Raw genomic sequence first — 6000 nt, 5'->3', positions numbered from 1 at the left:
GGCTGTAGCCTTGTGAAAGGGAAATCTTAAGACACTGGTTAATTTCTTTCCTTTGAATTTCTTTACAAAAACTATTTCCTTATATTGAAATGTCTTGTGAATAAACAGGGAAAAGAAAAAAAAAAAAGGCAAAAAAAGACAACAAAACAAATGTTGATATTAATGTGCTGAGTCCCTGTTGGTAGATGCTTGCCCTGGCACTGCTGGGAAGGAGGTGATGGGACAGGCAAGGACATGGCAGCAGGTACCACTCAGAATCCCACAGATAACCCTTTCTCTCCAGCAAATTTTGCAATATTCTGGGACCTACCAAAGCAATCACCTTCAGATATGTCTCAGATGTGTCTGCAGGGAGGCTGAGGCACAGGGAAGGCTGTGGTTAGCCACAGGTTATTTTAAACTGAATCAGACTCCTCAGCTGGTTTTGTTCCTACATTTGTGGGCTGAGAAAGGTATTTTCCTTGCAGTAGAAAAAAACCCTATGTGCCATGCTTTGTGGCTGGAATCCTGGGAACATGAAAGGTTTTTCAAGAGGCAAAAATGTGCATTTGATCTCTGATCTCTGCAAAACACAGGAGTTTGTTTCTCTATGGGACAGGGATGCTCAGACTCAGCTCTCATCCAGAGCAGACCCATGTGCAAACAAGAGCTGTTTGAGCAGCAAACTTCCTAAGGGTCAGCTTTGGGAAAACACAGGGATTGCATACTTCTACCTGTATTCCACCTAGCTAAATTGTATTTGGTTAAAAAGATAAACAAAGGCTGGCAGTTGAACTTGTGATAGTGAAACATACCCAAAAAGAAGGTATAGTTAGCAGAAAAAGTGGAAGTTACCCTGCATGCTTGGGATTTGCAGTTGATAATGATATTCTTGTGTCAGCTTTTTCTAAAAATAGCCTTCTATTTCCAGCCCCAAATAGCACACTACTTATACTTAGAAGCAGGCTCTGCATATATTAGCTTTCTTTCTTCAGTACTAATAAGTTTTGCACAGATACGTTCTGGGCATGATCTTCTGGCTAAGCTAGTTAAAAACCAACCTCCTCAGCAGCTTCTCAAGTCATACAAGCTGCTTCGAGGAAATCAGGGGCAGGTTTGCTTCAGACAAGCACAATTCACGTGCTGCCAGGAGGATAGGGGACTGGAGTGAAGGAGGTGGGTGCAGGCCAGCGGGGTGTCACACACCAGAGGTTTCCTCAGCCACAGGGCACTGCCCAGAGGCTGCACCTCTGCCCTGGCAGCTGCTCACTCACCCACCCTTGGCATGATCTGCAGTACAGCTCATTACAATGTGCCTGTTTGGGCAAAATCTAGCTGTGGAGTGATTGCATATGTTGAGGTGTAGGGGGTGAAAGGCTGGGGCTGGGGCGAATTCAGGGGCTGGGGAAGCACATGGGGATAGGTCTCAGCTGGAGCTGGGAGGGCAGGGCTGACCCGTGGAAATGAGTTTCAGCCTCCCACTCGTGAGCATTGACTGGTGGTGGGCTCTGGGAAACAACAAGGACAGGGCTGCAGAAGTGCTAATGTTATTATTCACCAGTGTAACCTTTGCTCTCCAGCAGCTGTTTGTGTAGGGAGCTAAATGCCTCTGTTTATTGAAGGCTGGTGACTCTGTGCTGACCTGTGACTCACCCCCACCAGATGACAAACCATTAAACACAACAACCTCTGCTTATGTGAAGTGCTGAGTAAATTAACTTGGACCTTGAGGCCATTTCCTTACATAATATAATTTCCAAACTCTAGTTTAGAGAGTCTTGCTGAGGAGTTGGTGAACTCTTCCCACTGTTAATCTTTGTTTATTGCCAAATGCTTGCATGAAAGAGACTGGATTACTAGTATCAGAAGGAATCCCACCTTAAATCAAATGTAAACCCATTTCTGTAGCCTTCATGTTAAGGGCTTAGTCTCCACTAGCTAACCCTGAAGCTATGATGACAATCAGCAGACTTTGCATCACTGCTGTGTACTTGAAGACAATTAACCTCAACATTGAGACTGAAACTCCAATTCCGCAGCAGCCAAAGCAATTCTGCTCTGGTGGTCTCACCTCGCCTGTCTGTTCCTTCCTCCTCCTCACACTAAATCCAGTACCCAGTGGTCTCTCCATGAGCTGTTCTGGTGATGTTTAGTCAGAAAAGCATCCAAGCCTTTTGTCCTACAAGGTCAGTCAGAAGGTGGGCTGTTAGAAAGACAAATCCGGATGGATGTTGGCCATCAGATGAGTCCAATATAGCAACCAGAGGAACTGACTCAATCTCCTTCTAACACTGAAGCCTGTAACTAGACTGAAAGGGATCAAGATTTTTCCAGGGTCAGAAACCTACTTTCGCTTCATATAAATCCATTAGTACTTAAAATACAACTAAGGAAAATCTACTTTAGTCTAATCCTGTTTAAACCTAGTCTGACCTGGTCTCCCAGAAGCATTATCAAAGTCAAATGGTGCAGTGCATAAGTGATTTCAAGGGCTCCTTTGGGAACTCCTGGTATATTCCTCATGTGTCCGACTTCTTGCTGACCTACTAACCTTCAGTGAAATCTACACTAAAAATGCTGTCTGTTTAAATGAAAATCATGATCAGCACACATAGAAGAGCCAACTCTAGGCAGATTGGGTAGCCTTTGCAATTTTTAAAACAATGTAAATATAAACATGCACTGTGGTAAAGAATAGATAAACAGGAACAAGCAACACTGAATGAAATTGCTTTTCATTTCCTCAGGTCTGTGTTCCAGTCTGTCGTGGTTCCGCTCGAGTGGGCAGCCGAGCTCCACTACAGCCCGTCTATCACTCCCCCTCCTCAAAGAGGAATGGGGAGAAAATATGTGGAAAGGGCTCAAAGGTTGAGATAAGGATGAGAAAATCACGCAGTAATTATTGTAACGGGCAAAACAGACTCCGCATAGGGAGATAGTAAGATTTATTGCTCATTACTAACAAGCTAGAGAAGTGAGAAACAAAGGAAAGAAACCAAAAGCACCTCCCCCCCCCCCCCCCCCCCCCATCCACCCTCTTCTACCTCCTCCCCCTTAGCACTGCAGGGGAACGGGAGAATAGGGGTTATGGTCAGTCTACAGTGCTTCTTCTCTGCCACTCCTTCTCAGTCACTCTCGTCCCCTGTGCTGTGGGGTCCCACCCACGGGATACAGTCCTTGATGAACTGATCCGGCGTGGGCTTCCCACAGGCAGCAGCTCTTCCAGAACTGCTCCAGATATGGGTCCATACCACGGGGTCCATCCCTCAGGAGAAAACTGCTCCAACCCGGCTCCCCTACAGGCAGCAGCTCCTGCCAGATCACCTGCTCCTGCGTGGTCTCCTCTCCATGGGCTACAGGTCTGGCCCAGAATCTGCTCCGGCAGGGGTCTTCCACAGGCGGCAGCCTCCGTCGGTGCATGTCCACCTGCTCCACCATGGTCTCCTCCACGGGCTGCAGCGTGGAGCCCTGCTCCACCGTGTTACTCCATGGGCTGCAGGGGGACATCCTGCTTCACCATGGTCCTCACCACAGGCTGCAGGGGACTTCTGCTCCAGTGCCTGGAGCACCTCTTCCCCTCTTTCTACACTGACCTTGGCGCCTGCAAGGCTGTTCTCTCACTCCCTTGACTCTCCCGGCTGCTGTCTGGCGCAGCGTTTTTTTCCCTGTCTTAAACATGCTCTTACAGAGACACAAAACAACATCGCTTATTGGTTCAGCTCTAGAAAACAATGGGGCCCTTACCAAACATGGGTCAGCTTCTAGATCCTTCTCACAGAAACAACCCCTATGGCCCCCTGCTACCAAAACCTTGCCACGTAAACCCACTACACAGTCTCAGCAACATTACAAATGAAGACTTATAGTGGATCTGTATCCTGTCTGGCTGTTCTTCAAAATCGCCAATCAGACAAAAAAATTAGAGAGCAGCATTGCAGGACTCCAAAGATGCAAGGTCTGACCTATAGGGACCATCTCTCCACTGGCATCTTTGCCATGCAGTAGCTTGGCTTTTTCTTCTAATAGCTCTCTCACAAAAGAGTACACCAAGAAACTCATAAATACCTCCACCAAAATTCACTGAGGAAACAAGATAGATTAACTACATGTACAGGCCACTGTCAATAAAATTTGAGAATAAAATCAACCACTAAATAGGAGGTCAAATACACATGGCTAGCATTTTTATGACAACTTTCAGAGACTGGATATACTTTAGTTAACAGCCCTAAGAATCGTTATAATTACAGTGAGATAATGAAGCTGAAAGAAAAGGTCTGCTGTGAGAAGGCTTCATTCTGAGTCATGGCTTCGGCTTGTCCTTTGTTCATGCTGTCTCTATTTATATTACTTTCATTATTGTATCATCAGAGAGAGCAGTAAGAGCCTGAAAATACCTGAACCAGGAACATCAAGTTGAAAGTGGCTCACTGTGAAGAGTTTCCACAGTCCTACCAAAACAAACTCAAAAAACTAAAACCTCCAAACTAAACATATTAAAACTGATTTTTTCCCTAAGAGCAAACTAAACCGTGGTGAGGCTGGCTCTAGGGCTGGAGATGAGTTGAACCAATTTAGAGGCAGACACATTTTCAAGTATATTTTGCTGGAGGAATAGCAAGTGGGGTGCCGGGCAACTAGGGTGTCTTGAGTCCAATTAGGTAAGTATATTTGGGCTATTACACAGTCAGTGACTCTTAATCCTTTCCTTGGATTTAAGCATTTTTCCATGAGAGATCTGATCTTGATGGTTCATGCAGCAAACTTGGCCCTGGTCTATCGCTAAAGAAGGTCATCTTATACTGATATTTTTGTTGGTCTTACACAGAGATGGTCACTTTTTAACTACAGTGTACAGCATTGCAAAAGTCAGTTCAGCTAAGGCCTTTGAAGTATGGAATATTAACTAGAAGAAAACTGAAAAAAAAAAGGAGAAACTTTTTACGTTATATACAAAATTACTCAACACACACATGCCCCTACACATACTCAAAATAAATAAATAAACAAATACATATACAGCAATTAAAAAAACAACAAAAACAACAATAAACACAAAGAGAAAACAGACAAAGTAAGAACATGGAAAACAACTGAGATGTTGCCACCTGTGTGGGGATTAAAAACTGCATCCTGACCCAGTGCCAACCATTTTGCACAAGAGGTGTCCAACCTGGAGTGCGTGGATTGTACAGGAGGTGCACTGAAGAGGGAATCTGTGGCAATGTGTTCTTTTGGCATAGGCTGCAGGTAATCTCACTGCACAGTGCTGGCAGAGAGGGAAGAATCTGACCCTACAGAACACTTCCTGGTTCCTGTAAGGTCAGTTCAGTACAAGACATAACCTGCCTTGGGTGAGGATTACACAAGATATTCGATTGCACATGCTTGCACTCAGATCTGAGTAGATATAATTGTCATACTTACTTTTGATTCCCTCTACACAACATAAACATGGGTTTGGGATAAACAGACATTTTTTTCCAATTGGGAATGTTAGCTCTGCAAGCTGATTTTAGACAAAAGGAAAGGGAACAAAAAAAAAAAAAAAAAAAAAAAAAAAAAAAAAAAGCATGGCTACAAGGAGATTTAGTAAAGATACAGTTATCCTACTTAGGGGGCTTAAGCCACATGAGGAATGTAACTTCGTTGCTGAAGCAGGGCTACTGTGCTGGCCACAATCTTACAAGAGACAAACACACTGAAAAGAAACAATCACTAAAAATTCTTTCCCCTTTACATCTTATCACCTAGTATGAAAGCCAGTGGAGGCAATGGAGAGACACATCTTCGAGAAGCTGTGATTTGAGACATTTTAATCATAGACTCATAGAATTGTTTGGGTTGGAAAGGACCTTAAAGGCCATCCAATTCCAACCCCCCACCATGGGCAGGGGCACCTCCCACTACACCAAGTTGCTCAAAGCCCCATCCAGCCTGGTCTTGAACACCTCCAGCAATGGGGCATCCACAGCTTCTTTGGGCCGGCTGTGCTAGTGCCTTACCACCCTCTGAGTAAAG

Source organism: Aythya ferina (assembly GCF_964211825.1).
Source record: "Aythya ferina genome assembly, chromosome: Z".
In the NCBI taxonomy this organism is placed as follows: Eukaryota; Metazoa; Chordata; class Aves; order Anseriformes; family Anatidae; genus Aythya; species Aythya ferina.
Note: the sequence above shows the minus strand (reverse complement) of the source record.